Source organism: Phoenix dactylifera, unplaced genomic scaffold (assembly GCF_009389715.1).
Source record: "Phoenix dactylifera cultivar Barhee BC4 unplaced genomic scaffold, palm_55x_up_171113_PBpolish2nd_filt_p 000278F, whole genome shotgun sequence".
Classification (NCBI taxonomy): domain Eukaryota; kingdom Viridiplantae; phylum Streptophyta; class Magnoliopsida; order Arecales; family Arecaceae; genus Phoenix; species Phoenix dactylifera.
This window is the reverse complement of record NW_024067763.1, coordinates 395,774-413,397: the sequence shown is the minus strand read 5'-3', so window position 1 is coordinate 413,397 and position 17,624 is coordinate 395,774.

The window sequence follows — 17,624 nt, the reverse complement described above, 5'->3', positions numbered from 1 at the left end:
GGTCTCGGACACAGGCATGGATTCTCCGGATGATTCGACAATTAATCTGGACAAGTGGTCAGCTACAACATTTTCAGATCCCTTTTTATCTCGTATTTCAAGATCAAATTCTTGAAGCAATAGGATCCAACGAATGAGTCTTGCCTTGGCATCCTTTTTTGTGAGAAGGTACTTAAGGGCGGCATGATCAGAATAAATAAGGACCTTGGATCCTATCAGATAGGGACGAAATTTGTCAAGAGCAAAGACAACAGCCAACAACTCTTTTTCAGTTGTAGAATAGTTAAGTTGGGCGTCATTCAAAGTTTTGCTCGCATAATGAATCACGCGGGGAAGCTTCCCCACTCGCTGACCTAAGACGGCACCTATTGCATAATCAGATGCATCACACATGATTTCAAATGGCAGATTCCAATCAGGGGACCTTATGATGGGTGCTGAGGTTAGTTCAGACTTTAGTCTTTCGAAAGCAGTTATACAAATTGGCGAAAAATTAAAAGTAGCATCTTTTGCCAACAAATCGCATAAGGGTTTCGACAATTTACTGAAATCCTTGATAAAGCGGCGGTAAAAACCCGCATGCCCTAAAAAGGATCTGACTTTCCTAACAGTTTTGGGAGGTGGTAACTTGGCAATTAATTCTACTTTGGCCTTATCCACTTCAATTCCCCTTTGTGACACAATGTGTCCTAAAACAATACCTGATTCTACCATGAAGTGACACTTCTCCCAGTTAAGAACTAAGTTTTTCTGTTTACAGCGTTCTACAACAAGTGTCAAGTGGTGTAGACATTCCTCAAAATTGGATCCAAATACAGAAAAATCATCCATGAAAACTTCTAAAAATTTCTCCACCATGTCGGAGAAAATACTCATCATACACCGCTGGAATATAGCCGGTGCATTGCATAACCCAAAAGGCATGCGACGATAGGCAAAAGTGCCATAAGGACAGGTGAATGTGGTTTTCTTTTGATCCTCACGTGCAATTGGAACTTGGTTATATCCAGAATAACCATCAAGAAAACAGTAATAAGAGTGGCCAGCTAGACGTTCTAACATTTGGTCAATGAACGGTAGTGGGAAGTGGTCTTTCCTAGTCATGGCGTTCAGCTTTCTGTAGTCGATGCACACTCGCCATCCAGTTTGGATTCGAGTTGGGACTAACTCATTTTGGTCATTCTTGATCACAGTAATTCCAGATTTCTTGGGTACAACTTGAACTGGGCTCACCCACTGGCTATCAAAAATAGGGTATATAATCCCTGCATCTAAGAGTTTAATGATTTCAGCTAGAACTACATCTTTCATGACTGGGTTAAGTCGCCTTTGTGGTTCTCTAGAGGTTTTTGCATCCTCTTCTAGATGAATTTTATGTTGGACCACAGAAGGGCTAATCCCCTTAATATCAGCTATAGACCAGCCGATCGCTTCTTGATTTTCTGAAGGATATTTAACAACTTCTCTTCCTGTTCTTCAGTTAAATTTGATGCAATAATAACAGGTAAGGTGTTGTTGTCCCCTAGAAATGCATATTTTAGGTTTTCAGGCAGATCTTTAAGTTCAAGCTGGGGAGGTTTGACACTTGAAGGTACTAGCTGGGATTCAGGTATAGGTAATGATTCAAATTTAGTCGCCCATCTGCTAGTATCCATTACAGGAATGGAATCTAGTAATGCATTAACCTCCTGATTCGACTCTCCTTCCTCACAATCTTGACTGAATTGGGCCAAACATCTTTCTAGTGGATCAGAATAACTTGACTCCTCGAAGGACTTGCTGACTATGTTTTCAATCATGTGAATTTCTTCTAAATCCGTCCATCTCAGATGGTTGATTACTACTGTGAAAGACATTGAGTTGGACGGTCAAGTTTCCAAATGCTAAGGTCATTATCCCATTTCGGCAACTGATCATAGCATTTGAAGTGGCCAAAAATGGTCTACCAAGGATTACCGGGATGTGACTTCCTGGGTTTTTCACTGGTTCAGTTTCGAGAACTACAAAATCCACAGGGTAGTAAAACTCATTTACCTTTACAATTACATCCTCTACAATTCCCTTAGGATACTTCACAGTCCTATCTGCTAATGACAAAATAATGTTTGTGGGCTTTAATTCCCCCAAACCTAGTTCGGTGTAGACAGAATAGGGTAATAGGTTTACACTTGCTCCTAAGTCTAATAGGGCTCTCCGAATGATGGTTTCTCCTATTTTAATTTCAACAGTGGGGCAACTAGGGTCCTTGTATTTTGGGGCAATCTGCTGTTGAATAAGAGATGAGGCTTGTGCAGCCATCACAGCTTGCCTAGGAATACTAGTTTTTCTTTTCACCGTGGTTAAGTCTTTTAAGAATTTTGTATAGGAGGGGATCTGTCTGATGGCATCTAGGAAGGGTAAATTTATTTGGACATTTTTAAAGACTTCCATGATTTCATCATACTGAGATTTTTTCTTTGAGTCTTGTAGTCTACTAGGAAAGGGAGCCTTAGGTGTGTAAGTTTCTATTGGTTTCTCCTCTATTTCTTGTGTTCCCTGTTCTTGTGTCTTTTTCTGGGTGGGGTTTGGCTCATGCTTTTCTTCTTTTTCTTGTACAGGAAGTTAGACTTTGTTGTCCACTTGCTTGCCAGACCGTAAAGTGGTAATTGCCTGGACTTCATGGTTAGGGTTTCCATTAGAATCAATCTGAAACTGGCCTCTCGGTCCTTGATTCTGTTGCCTACTAGGGTTAGGTATTGGCTGACTTGGCAATTCACCTCTCTTCCTATCCCCTAGAGAGTTAGCTATTTGGCTCAGACTAACCTCAAGTTTTGCAATTGCTTGCGCATGGAATTGATTAGTCTGGGTTTGAGCTATGTTGGTCTGTTGTTGCTATTGGATGAAGTCTTGTTGCTGCTTCATCATGTTAGCCATCATGGCTTCTAATGATGTAGTTTGCTGAGGGATAGGGGCACTATAAGTAGGAATAGGTGGAGCCAATAATTGGTTTATTTGTGATGGACCTATCCTGGAAAAATTCTTCTGAAAACCTGGTGGACCACCTTGATGTTGAATAGGTTTATTTTGCTTGTATGAGAAATTTGGATGGAACCTATTATCAGGGTGGTAGACTGGGCTGAATGAATTGGGAGTGGGCTTCTTGAAGGCACTATATGAGTTAAGAGCATTTGCCTGCTCAGCCTTAATGTTGGGTAAACTAGGACAACACTCCACTAGATGCTCAGAACTATTACACAAGATACATAAACTATGTGACTCGTGATCCACTTTCATGATGGGATTTAACTCTTTATATGAACTCGGACTAGTGGAAACAGTGAAAGCATCAAACTTTTTGCTTAAGTTGTTCATTCCAGTCACCAGATTGGACATGACATTTTTGAGTTCTGGATCTGCTTTCATTTCATAATTACCTGGTTTTCTAGACCCGAACTAATCTCTATTTACTTCCTCACCATAGCTACTCCAATTTTGGGCGTTCTCGGCTAAGTCAACAAGAAATTCATAGGCTTGATCCGGGGTTTGGTCCATGAACCTACCCTTGTGCATGGACTCAATCATGTTTCTATGTGCCGGAGGTAGTCCTTTGTAAAACAAATGTACTAGGTCAGCCTTGTCAAGCCCATGGTGCGGCCACTTGACCAAAAGATCATGGAATCTTTTCCAAAGTTGGAAAAATTCCTCCTCAGATTTTCCTCTAAAAGTTCTGATGGCATCCTTAATTTTTTCAGTCTTTATCATGGGATAGAACTTAGCCATGAACTTCCTAGATAGTTGTTCCCATGATGTGATGGAATTTGAAGCTTGGGAATACAGCCATGCAGCAGCACGATCCTCTAAAGTCATGGGAAATAACCTTAATTTAATACCCTCTTCATCTAAATTTTGATTTCTAAACGTTTGACAGATTGTCAAAAATTTGTTTAGATGAATGTAGGATTGTTCACTCTCGAACCCATGAAACTTGGGTAACATGTTTATTGTTGCAGCCCGAATCTCGAATTGGGCTGCATTATTAATTGGTAATACTATGCAAGTAGGGGGACTAGCGGATGCAGGTGCGAATAACTCATTCAAAGTTCTAATATGTTCACCCATTGTAGAGATTGATAGTTGGTTTACAGTTCGCAAGTTGTGATGAAAAGTTCTGTCAATCTCAGGATCAAATGGGGTTAACTTATCCCTTAATGACCTTCTACCATGCATACATTATCAACACTTCATTATATTTGACTCCTAAAATGAACGAAATCCTAAGAGAAGAGAAGGGCTAGACACAGATGACCACAACCAACACCACACAACAATTTGACCCTATTAGTCTTAGAACTAAGTGAGGTTTAGTAGCTTCTTAAATCTAGTTGCACAGAGATTTATCAGGTTAAAAAGTTCCTGAAATTCTCTCTAGATTAGACAGCTCCTAATCTCCCTTTCAGATTAAGCTTGAGCTTACCAGTTAAGCAATCCAGTAACCAGTGACCAGGAAAGTCCCGGGGTGTGTGGTGGTGCCAGAAGGGATACACCGATACCACAATACCCGTAACAGTTCTCACTGTTGTAAAACTTTCCTAGACATCACCAATTACTAAATTCTCACTGGAGTGGCTTTCAGCCGCTTCTTTCCAAGAGCCTAATTGAGCTCGAAAACCCTAAGGCCAACGTCTAATTTGATTTTAATTTAATTTGGCTTAGGATAAGTATGCAAGGTGGTGATTTTTGGGCTAAGGACAGGTAATGACTTCCCGACCTTATCTTTTTAGTGAGTTTTGCCCTTAATTACTTTATGCAAATGCTTAATACTAAATGCAGCAAATAATTAATATATTTTTTTAAAGTTTATGCAATGTCATTAGGTTGTATTGATTAAATGAGCAAGCAAATTTTTTTTATTTTTTTTATTTTTTTATTTTTTATATATTTACTATTTTCTTAATTTTTTTTTTAATATTTAAATTTTTATATAGCAATAACTTGAATGTAAACTAAAACTAATCCTTATACGTCAGTCAATCTCCGAATGCCCGTTGAATAAGCTCTGGAGATTACTCTATGAGGAGTCCCAATAAAGGTATGATAACCTCGGGGGATTGCACCCTATCAATTACTAGCAAAAATAATATTTTTTTTTATATTTTTTTTGATTTAATTAAAAATTTTTTCTTTTTAAACTTCAAATTTCGAATCTCAGAATTCAAATTTTGAATTTAGAAAATTTTTGAATTTTTGAATTTTTTTTATTTTAATTTTTTTTTTGAATTTTAAATTTTGAATTTCAAATTTCAGAATTTAATAACTACGAAATTATTAACTAGAAATTATCAAAATAAGGAAAATTAATAAAAATAAAAATAAAAACTTACTACCGGAGTACGTTCACTCCGGGCATCCAAAATTTGATTTGATCTTCGTGATCGTTCTTGCTTCTCGATTTGCCTCCCGGCAACGGCGCCAAAATTTTGTTCGTCCGATTTCTGCCCACCTAAAAATATGCTAGACAGATTGTTGTTAGAACCGACGAACAAAAGTTAATTTTAAATTTTTACTCTTACCTTTCTTACTCGAAGAATAGTGGTTGTAAGAGGTCGATCCACAGGGAGGCGATTGGAGTTGCATAAAAATTAGAACGTTCACTCGGATTCAAAATCAATTTTTGAATAATAGAAGAAAAACATTATATCGGGGATGATGATGAATTCTCTAGTCTACTGGAGAATTAATTTTTTATTTAAAAATAATAAAAAGACATGTACTTAGATTTAAAGAGCATTTATATTTTTAACTAATCAAAGAAAAGCTCTGGCATAAATAAAAATGGATGAAAATAAGAAGAAACTGCATAAAGGAAAATTTAATGTATTGCATAAAAAGAAAAATTAAACCATTGCATGAAGAAAACAGAAATTAAACTAAACCTAGAACAAGGATTGCATGAAAAAGAAATGATAGATTCGATAAAAATAACATCGATTACAAATAACAATGGAGATTAGACCTAATACTCCTTCTCTTTTGTAAATAAAATAAAGAAAAAGAAAGTAAAACAAGTCACTTTTCTTCTCCCTCTCTCTCCCACGGTGGAACTCCCAAAATAAAACACTTTTTTTTTATTCCTTTCTTCTTCCCAAGAACAGAGCCTTGCTCTGTTTCTTCTTCTCAACACCCAGCCGACTCCTTCTTTGGTTCCCACCCCAACCGAGCACACCCCCTGCCAATGGCCTCTCTCCCCTTTTTATAGCCCTTGGAGACGTGGAAGAGGCGGGATCCGTGGGATCGGCTGGGCGGATTGCGGAAGGTGGGCTGCTGGCTGCGTGATGCTGGGGATCCGACGGGAGCTGGCACGGTGGCTGGCACGGAAGATATCTTGGAAGCTTCACGGCTGGCCACGGGATCAACGGGAGGACGTGGATCCGTGGGTGCAGAGGTGGAGGCTGCTGTGGGACCACTGCTAGCATCACGGGAGGGTGATCGACGGAGGAGGTGCTGGGATTTTGATCGCATAAGGAAGGAGACGCGGAAGAGACGCTGGGATGGAGCGGAAGATGGGAACGGCTTGCATCAAGGGATTCCGGGAGGTGGGGACGCGGTGAATTCTTTCTTCTCCCCTTCTTTCGCATGGGATCTCGGGAGGAAGGAGAGGGCGGTGATGCACTGTGGACGGCTGGAGTGGAATGCGGAAGAGAAGATCACGGAAGAGCTTGAGATGCGGACGGGCTAGAGACGCGGGCTTCCTTCTTTGGTGTTGCTGGCACGGTCACTTGGCTTGCATCCTGGCTGGAGCTGGGAGGAATCGCGGAGATGATGGCGTTGAAGATGCGGACGCGGGCGGCTTGAATCACGGGAGAGGCATTCATGGCTTGGATGCGCCATGGAAGATTGATACGGACGGGAGATGGGATGCTAAAAATGGACGCCAGGGGACTCTTGGGCTGCTGGGATTTGGATCACGGGTCACCTGTTCTGACTGGAGGTCAATTGCAAGTTTCAAGTCATGGGTCACCCGACCTCATAGTTATGATATGACCAAATTAGATTTGCCCAAAAATTCTTTTCCAAAAGCACAAATAAAATGGACCCGATTCGGACCCGAACCTGACTCGGACCCGACTCGATCTTCAACCGGGTCGAATCTGGAAAGGGATCCTTCTTTAGTCAAATTTGAACTCAATGTGCATTTTATTTCTAATTTATGAAAATATGTGCCAAACCCAAATATAATATTAATCCAGTGAATTTATCATTATCGGTTAGCAATAATACTAATTTAGGTGACATGTGGGTCGTACTTTTTGCTCTCATCATCGTGCCATCAATAAGATTACCGTCAAATACCGTTTTCTTATTTCCCGTCTAGACGACATGTTAGATATGATGGCCGGAGCCACGGTTTTCTCCAAAATCAATCTTAAGAGTGGCTATCATCAAGTAAGAATTAGGTCGGGGGATGAATAGAAAACCGCCTTTAAGACTAAGGACGGCTTATTGGAATAGGTAGTGATGCCTTTCGGTTTATCCAACGCACCTAGTACCTTTATGAGGATCATGACCCAAGTTTTAAGGACATTCATTGGAAAGTTTGTAGTGGTCTATTTCGATGACATTCTCATATATAGCAAAACAAAAGATAACCACTTGAATCACCTTAGACAAGTTTGTCAATCACTTAGACAAGACAGCCTCTATGCTAATCGAAAGAAATGTGAATTCATAACACATAGGACTATCTTTTTAGGATTTGTCGTGACCATTGAAGGAGTATCTGCCGATCACGAAAAAGTCAAATCCATAATTGAGTGGCTAGTACCCAAAAATATTCATGACGTTCGTAGCTTTCATGGTCTAGCCACATTCTACAGGAGATTCATTAGAGGATTCAGCACAATTGTCGCTCCCATTACTGATTGCCTTAAGAGAGAAAATTTTGAGTGGACCAAGGCAGCCGAAAAAGCCTTTAGAGAGATTAAGGACAAGATGACACAAGCACCTATATTGAGATTACCCGACTTTTTCAAAGTTTTTGAGGTTGCCTGTGACGCATCAGGAGTCGGGATTGGAGGCGTTCTAAGTCAGAAAAACCACCTAGTAGCATTCTTTAGTGAGAAATTAAACGACGCCAAGCTAAGATATTCTACGTACGATAGAGAGTTGTATGCAGTGGTCCAAGCCCTAAGGTACTGGAGACACTACCTTCTACCACTAGAGTTTGTCCTATACTCCGATCATGAAGCCCTACGTTTTCTCAACTCTCAGAAAAAGTTGAACCCTAGACATGCGAAATGGGTAGAGTACATCCAAGCCTATACCTTCATCCTGAAACATAAGGCTGGAAAAGAAAACCGTGTTGCCGACGCCCTTAGTAGACGATCTATGCTCCTCACTTCTGTTAGTACCAAAGTCATAGATTTTGAAAGGCTTAAGGAGGAGTATGAACATTACCCCGACTTTAAGAAAATCTACCAATCAATCCGTCAAGGACCCTCGAGCCAATTCCACGATTTTACCATTCACGACGGATTCCCCTTCAAAGGAAATAAGTTGTGCATTCTCCGCACCTCCATCCGAGACTTTCTAGTTTGGGAAATCCACGTCGGAGGCCTAGCTGGTCACTTTGGTAGGAACAAAACCACCTTAGAAGTCGAAGACCAGTTCTTTTGGCCAGGTCTAAAGAAAAACGTTGCCCAAATAGTAGCCCAATGTCGAACCTGCACCACAGCAAAGCAACAACTAACAAACACTGGTCTATACACTCCCCTACCAGTCCCCGAATGCCCTTGGTAAGATATTAGCATGTACTTTGTGTTAGGATTACCCAAAACCCTGAGAAAACATGATTTAGTATATGTCGTGGTAGACCGATTCTCCAAAATGGCACACTTCATACCTTGTTCCCATACTTATGATGCCTCAAAAATAGCTAAACTTTTTCTAAATGAAGTGGTTTGGCTACATGGTTTACCCAAGACCATCATATCATATAGAGACGTTAAGTTCACTAGCTATTTCTGGAAGACGCTTTGGCATATGCTCGGAACCAAACTCAAATTCTCCACTGCCTACCACCCTCAAACTGATGGTCAGGCTGAAGTCGTTAATCGGAGTCTAGAAAACTTATTGAGATGCCTTGTCAGTGACAACCTAGGAAACTAGGATCTTCTATTATCACGCGCTGAATTCGCTTATAACAGCTCAGTCAATAGATCTACAGGAAAGAGTCCTTTTGAGATTGTCCATGGATATAAACCTAGAAAACCTGTAGATCTTATTCCATTACCATCACATGCATGAGTCTCAGAGACAGCAGAATCATATGCACAACATGTCAGGGATTTACATAAGAAAATCAGTAAGAAAATTGACATGAGTAACAAAGCTTATGCGCAAGCAGCTAATCATCACAAACGAGCTAAGAAATTCATTGAAAGAGACTATGTAATGATTAGACTAAACCCTGAAAGGTTTCCCCCGGGAACTATGAAAAAATTGCATGCCCGCAGTGCAGGTCCATTTAGAATATTAAAGAAAATTGAACCTAACGCTTATGTGGTTGACTTACCCCTTGATTTTGGTATTAGCTAGACCTTCAATATCTCAGACCTTATAGAGTATAAGGGACCAACATTGATACCTAGTGAGCCTTTTGATCATGCCCCCATTGAGAGTGAACACACACCTGAGTGCCCTCCAGCCACATTTCTAGAATCGAGAGATAGGTTGAACATGTTTTGGATGATCAAGCTATCACCACCCGGAACAAAGGGTACCAACGCTATTTGGTTCACTGGGAGGGTCGACCAAAATCTGATGATTCATGGATTACTTGAGAGGACCTACAGAGACTCAACCCAGATCTTCTAGAAAAGTACCACAGCCAAACCAACCCCTGTTCGACAGAGTCGAATTCTTCCCACCCCGAAAGAATTGGGGCGGGCACTAGAATCCAGAAAAGACTCCAATCAATTAACTTAAGGTCATTGTTGCTTTGATCGAGTCATGTAAATAAAATTAATAAGTCAGAAAGCAAGCCTCAATAAGTCAGAAAGCAAGCCAAGTCAGGACAGGTTGCTTGTTTCTACTACCACCTTGCATGTTTCTACCACCACCTTTGCACACCCTTGGAGCACCACCTCGGCATCCACATCAACATCAGCTGGCCACCTCACCACCACTGCAACCAATGGAAGCACGCCAACCAGGATGAAGTCAAGCATAAGGAGCCGACCACATCATCTCATCAAAAGAACCACTGCAACGTCATGCCACCTCATCAGAAGAACCAATTACTATGCAACATGCTATGTGACACCTATTGGGATGCCACCTCAACAGCACATCAGCAATCATGTCAACTAGACGCCACCTCAACACCACATTAGTAATCATCTCAACCAAGAGGATAATGCCAAATGGAAGAGTCAAAATCAAAAGAACCAATCACCATGCCACCTCTTACAAGTTGACATGTCACCCAAATTCAAAGCCAAGAGGTCGGCCACAATTTAAATGCAAGAAAATTTCAAATGGGAGCCAACAACTTTTCAAATCCCCCCCTTAAAGCCGGCCAACTTTCTTTCCTTTTCTCTAGCAACCAAGCCTTCAAATGTGGAGTGCCATTCATTATATGTTTAAATTTCAAATCATGAAGAAAGTCTATAAATACCTCCTCATGACATCTTGTAATTTCAGTTGATGAATGAATAAAAAAAAAGAGCTTCTTTCTTCCTTAGCAATCTTGCTTTGTCACCTTGAGAGAAGGTTGGGCGTGAGGCCCTTATTCCAAGTTGGGCGTGAGGCCCTAAAGCCACTTCCACATCCACCGCAGCCCTATCTCCTCTCGCCTTCCTTTTCTTTTGTGATTCCATTCCTCTCTCACGCCAAACCTCTAATCCCTGTTTCTTTGCAGGTCCTTAAAGTACTCCATGTCATTGGGTCTATTATCCTTCCAAACCAATAGCAAGGGAGCCCTGTTGCAACGGAAGATGAAGCTTGGTTATCCAATCATCAACCCTCGAGAGTGAGATCAAGGATCCTCCTCCACAGAAGTTCAATGTTTGGTAAGCCTCAACTCTGTGTCTGATTTATTGAAGAAAGCGTCCTAATCTAGTGGTTTCTCAACCACAACGGTCCATTACTCTAAGTCCTAAATGAATTAGTATATGCGGGTAACTAGTCCTGAAATTACTATGCTCATGATAATGCTTTCTTAGATCATATGTGACTGAATTTCCTGTTGCAATTAGGCTAGTTAATCAACATAAATTACTGATTACCCTTATGTTTAAATCCCTCGCATTTCTCCCACATCACAATCCACCAATAGGCCTCCATTATTCAATGGAGCTAACTATACCTATTGGAAGGCTAGAATGAGGATATTTATCCAAGCCCAAGATTATAATGTTTGGAGCATCATAATTAATGGACCATATATTTCTTCTATCTATGTTGATAACATTGCTATACCCAAGCTTGAAAAAGATTGGGATGATAATGATAGAAGGAAGTGATAAGTGCTAAATAATGCATAAATTAATATCTTATTCATAGCACTTATCATTATTTTAATTCACATATTTTGTAAATTTAACTAAAAAAATGTGTTACCCTCATCATTGCATAAATTAATTCGAGTTTGATTTAGTTATTTATTAATTGAGCCTAATGTATGCAGGTCGAATCTAATATATGCAGGTCGAGTCAAACTTTTTCGGATGATCCCTGAACCCGAATGACATGCACCTTGGTCCAGCCCCACTTCCCTGTTTCTTTCGCATCCAATCGAGTTCAAACTTTCGTTACGTTGTACTATCTGATCATTATCACATTTACGATTAGCTATTCAAAGTCTTCCTAAAATTCCATGTACAAGCCATCCACATCAAATCTTACACATCATCTCCCTATTCTTCCACCACGTCATAATGTCTTCTAAGCATTCCCAATCTCCCCTGTTCCATGTCCAAAGAACAGGGTCATCCCAAGACTTCTCAGCCGACCTCATGTCTCACGATATCATCTCCAACTAAAATCTTTTTTTTTCTCCACGTCACCTTCTCCCAGGTTTCTTCCACATCGTTCCATCCTTATCCTATCTCCCAACCGACTCCAAGCTTCATCCCATTGTGATCTTCTCTTCTCCCGTTCGAATCAAGCAACCAATATTCCCCTGTTTCCCGTTTGTAATAACACTCATCCCGACTATCTGTTCTCTGTTGATCCTCCCAACTTCTCTTCCCTGATTTCTTCACCCGTTCAAATCAAGCCGAGTCCCAAGCATCGATCAACTTCTTCCGCATCCAAAGAACAACCATCCGAGATCTTCTCAAAAGCCTACAGCCACATCCCAAAGCCTCATCTCTTCTCAGCTGTGGGCTTCATCCAAACAACCCCAGCCACGGAAACAGAACCAGGATCTCATCCGCATCCTTCTGAATATCCCACGAACGGAATTCCACCTCCCAGCACCTCATGCGTCCTCTCCACGATTCATTCTTATCCCCTCTCAACCGTGAATATCATTCAAGCACCCAGTTCCAGCATCCACGGATGAGCTCAAATCCCCTGTTACGTGTAGCATCCCGTCTTCATCGCCAACCAAACTCAGGATCCATTCAATCATGCATCCCCGCTATCCCCTGTTCCCAGCTCATTTTATCTTCATCCGAATCATCCCAGCATCCTCAAAACAGAATCCGTTTTCAGCCGTGAGCTTCATTCAAACTCCCGGATTAATCCCAAACATCTGCAGCCAATCCCATTCAAATCCATCATTCTATCCTTATCTCCTCTTTGGAACAAATCCCTTGCATCCTTTTCCCCTGTTCCGAAACAAAGGAAATAACTATCCGTGATTCAAGACCCCTTCTTTCGGATCATCTCCCAGCCTATCAACGGATGGTTCCACGCATCATATTCTCTGCTCCACGTCCGCAGCATTCCAGCCGTTAGGATTGATTCCATCGTCCATGTCTGTCACAATCTTCCCCTGTTTTGGAACCAATCTCCGCCGAATCCAAACTCCCCTTGATTCATCCCAGCAAAATCCCTTCAACGGATCAGAACTGCAACAGTCCGCGGATCAAGCTCCCCATCCATCTGCCTCTTCGCTCGAATCAAATCTTCTACGCGTCGCCCGCTGCCGTGAAACAGAAGCCGTTCCTCCATCCTCATCCTTTCACTCGGGAAGTTTATCCTCCGGATGCTAACAGAAGATGGAGAAGGCTATAAAAGGGAGTCGATGATGAAGGCTAGAGGCATTCTCTTCCATTCCTCCTTCCCCATCGGGGGGGGGGGGGGGGGGGCATCCCTCTTCCCCCACCGGGGGCTGTTACCAACTCCTCTTCGGCAAGCTCTTCGGAGGCCAAAATATCCCGCAGAAGACAGAGGAGGGAGAAGAGTTTCTGGGCATTTTGGGAATGATTTCCCAAAGAAAGGAATCGATCTCAGGGGAATCACAAGAGGAAGAGAAGAAAGTGACGGGAGCCCGCTGCTGTGCTGCTACTGCCGTCCTCCACTGCATGGAAGCTTAAATTCCTCTCTAGGGCCGGATGCAGCCCTAACAAAGGGCCAAGGGTTTTATATTTTTGATTTCTATTCTTGGAGTTGTATAAACCTTATTCTGCTTCTAATGAATATTTTATTTCATCTCATATTTAATTTTTGTGATTTTAAATATGAAGTTTATACAACTGCTCTTCATGATCATTGAAGTAAAAATAAGATAGTTCATGCTTAAGGAAGATGCGATGTGCTACCTTAGATTAGGGTAGACATTTCATGCTAAACTAAAGATGGATTATGCCTAAATTACTTTTGTGAATTTCTATTCAAATGCTTATTAGGCTTGTAGCCAATTTGCATGTTTATCCAAGAATAAATTAAAATATAATTAATCCTTGTTCCGATGTTAGTGGTGAATTCCTTGCCCTAGGTTCTCCCAAATTAATATCATTTTAATTGCATTTTCTCTATTAAATTCCTTAGTTTAATTTTCTTCACAAACTCTTCTTTTTAAATATTTTTATTTTTAAAGAAAACAACTATACCCCAATCCCTGTGGATCGATACCCGTAATCACTATCCTACTAGATACGTGCTATTGCGTGGTCTTTAAAGTAGACTATCAATTTTTGGCGCCGTTGCCGGGGACAAAAATTTTTTTTTTTCGCATTTTCACATTTTTAAGTGAATTTCAAAAAAAAAAACCCTAATTTCTATGCTTTAGTGCTGAAATGATAAACACACAAAGTATATAAAATCTAAAAAGCCCAATAACTAGTCAGGAATAAGTCAATTTGAGTTCTTTTCATTAAAAATTCTTTTAGCGAGTTGTAAGATAATTTTTACTTTGAAATTTCACAACACGTATGGCCTGCACTTCTAAGGGTTAGGTTTAACATGATGTTGTTAAGTCTAGTAGCAACCTTGAGTCCTGATGAATCATACCTATCTAATTCGCTATTAAAAAAAAAAAAGCGAATTTAGTCAGGTACATCGAAAAGGGCTACCTATTGTCAAAGGTCAGCGGACTTGTATGAGGAACCCGAGCATAGGTCCGTAGGGGAGTCTTGATGCCCAACACCTTACGCCATCTGGTGTGGGAGTGTTGACTGAATGCTCGCTACACGGAGGAATCATTACAAGAGTAAAAGTGCATAAATTATTTATAAATACAAAAATAAAAAAAAGAGAAAAAAAATAAAAAAAAAATAATAAAATTGACCTCGAAAAACACGATAGTGTGAAAGCCGTCGTTGAAAAAATTCGAGTAAACTGGAATATTACAGATAAAGCCCATGAGGTATTAAAGTAAACATCCACAACTCTCGAAATCCTGCAAGATAGGATGATTTTGAATCAGTGATTAGGTCTTATCTGACCAATTCTTGGAAACTACTAGCTTTAGCAGTATTTTGGGGATCTAAAGCCTTAGCTTGTGTATGGTCCAGATATCACCGAGCACCCAAGTATAAAGAAGTCTTACAACTCTCTAACGGAAGCTTAATAACCTCAACTTAAGTTGCATACTGACTTGGGATTCGGGCTGACTTAGTAATTAAAACTTTGTGTGCTTTTGAAATTCTTGGCATTTATGCATTTGAAATTAGATTTTATAAAACAATAACTCTTTGAGTAGAGACAAACAGTTTGTGGGTATCTGAGCCGGAAACCCTCACGAGACAAAACTCGTCCACTAGGGCCACCTAGGGGTTTAAAGCCTTATTGCATACGGTAAATGCAATCGCGATTCCTGCGAAAGTGAGTTAGTTTTTTTTATTTTATTTTGCTCGAGGACTAGCAAAATGTAGGTTGGGGGGTGTGATAAGTGCTAAATAATGCATAAATTAATATCTTATTCATAGCACTTATCATTATTTTAATTCACATATTTTGTAAATTTAACTAAAAAAATGTGTTACCCTCATCATTGCATAAATTAATTCGAGTTTGATTTAGTTATTTATTAATTGAGCCTAATGTATGCAGGTCGAATCTAATATATGCAGGTCGAGTCAAACTTTTTCGGATGATCCCTGAACCCGAATGACATGCACCTTGGTCCAGCCCCACTTCCCTGTTTCTTTCGCATCCAATCGAGTTCAAACTTTCGTTACGTTGTACTATCTGATCATTATCACATCTACGATTAGCTATTCAAAGTCTTCCTAAAATTCTATGTACAAGCCATCCACATCAAATCTTACACATCATCTCCCTATTCTTCCACCACGTCATAATGTCTTCTAAGCATTCCCAATCTCCCCGGTTCCATGTCCAAAGAACAGGGTCATCCCAAGACTTCTCAGCCGACCTCATGTCTCATGATATCATCTCCAACTAAAATCTTTTTTTTTCTCCACGTCACCTTCTCCCAGGTTTCTTCCACATCGTTCCATCCTTATCCTATCTCCCAACCAACTCCAAGCTTCATCCCGTTGTGATCTTCTCTTCTCCCGTTCGAATCAAGCAACCAATATTCCCCTGTTTCCCGTTTGTAATAACACTCATCCCGACTATCTGTTCTCTGTTGATCCTCCCAACTTCTCTTCCCTGATTTCTTCACCCGTTCAAATCAAGCTGAGTCCCAAGCATCGATCAACTTCTTCCGCATCCAAAGAACAACCATCCGAGATCTTCTCAAAAGCCTACAGCCACATCCCAAAGCCTCATCTCTTCTCAGCTGTGGGCTTCATCCAAACAACCCCAGCCACGGAAACAGAACCAGGATCTCATCCGCATCCTTCCGAATATCCCATGAACGGAATTCCAGCTCCCAGCACCTCATGCGTCCTCTCCACGATTCATTCTTATCCCCTCTCAACCGTGAATATCATTCAAGCACCCAGTTCCAGCATCCACGGATGAGCTCAAATCCCCTGTTACGTGTAGCATCCCGTCTTCATCGCCAACCAAACTCAGGATCCATTCAATCATGCATCCCCGCTATCCCCTGTTCCCAGCTCATTTTATCTTCATCCGAATCATCCCAGCATCCTCAAAACAGAATCCGTTTTCAGCCGTGAGCTTCATCCAAACTCCCGGATTAATCCCAAACATCTGCAGCCAATCGCATTCAAATCCATCATTCCATCCTTATCTCCTCTTCGGAACAAATCCCTTGCATCCTTTTCCCCTGTTCCGAAACAAAGGAAATAACTATCCGTGATTCAAGACCCCTTCTTTCGGATCATCTCCCAGCCTATCAACGGATGGTTCCACGCATCATATTCTCTGCTCCACGTCCGCAGCATTCCAGCCGTTAGGATTGATTCCATCGTCCATGTCTGTCACAATCTTCCCCTGTTTTGGAACCAATCTCCGCCGAATCCAAACTCCCCTTGATTCATCCCAGCAACTCCCTTCAACGGATCAGAACTGCAACAGTCTGCGGATCAAGCTCCCCAACCATCTGCCTCTTCGCTCGAATCAAATCTTCTACGCGTCGCCCGCTGCCGTGAAACAGAAGCCGTTCCTCCATCCTCATCCTTTCACTCGGGAAGTTTATCCTCCGAATGCTAACAGAAGATGGAGAAGGCTATAAAAGGGAGTCGATGATGAAGGCTAGAGGCATTCTCTTCCATTCCTCCTTCCCCATCGGGGGGGGGGGGGGGCATCCCTCTTCCCCCACCGGGGGCTGTTACCAACTCCTCTTCGGCAAGCTCTTCGGAGGCCAAAATATCCCGCAGAAGACAGAGGAGGGAGAAGAGTTCTGGGCATTTTGGGAATGATTTCCCAAAGAAAGGAATCGATCTCAGGGGAATCACAAGAGGAAGAGAAGAAAGTGACGGGAGCCCGCTGCTGTGCTGCTACTGCCGTCCTCCACTGCATGGAAGCTTAAATTCCTCTCTAGGGCCGGATGCAGCCCTAACAAAGGGCCAAGGGTTTTATATTTTTGATTTCTATTCTTGGAGTTGTATAAACCTTATTCTGCTTCTAATGAATATTTTATTTCATCTCATATTTAATTTCTGTGATTTTAAATATGAAGTTTATACAACTGCTCTTCATGATCATTGAAGTAAAAATAAGATAGTTCATGCTTAAGGAAGATGCGATGTGCTACCACCTTAGATTAGGGTAGACATTTCATGCTAAACTAAAGATGGATTATGCCTAAATTACTTTTGTGA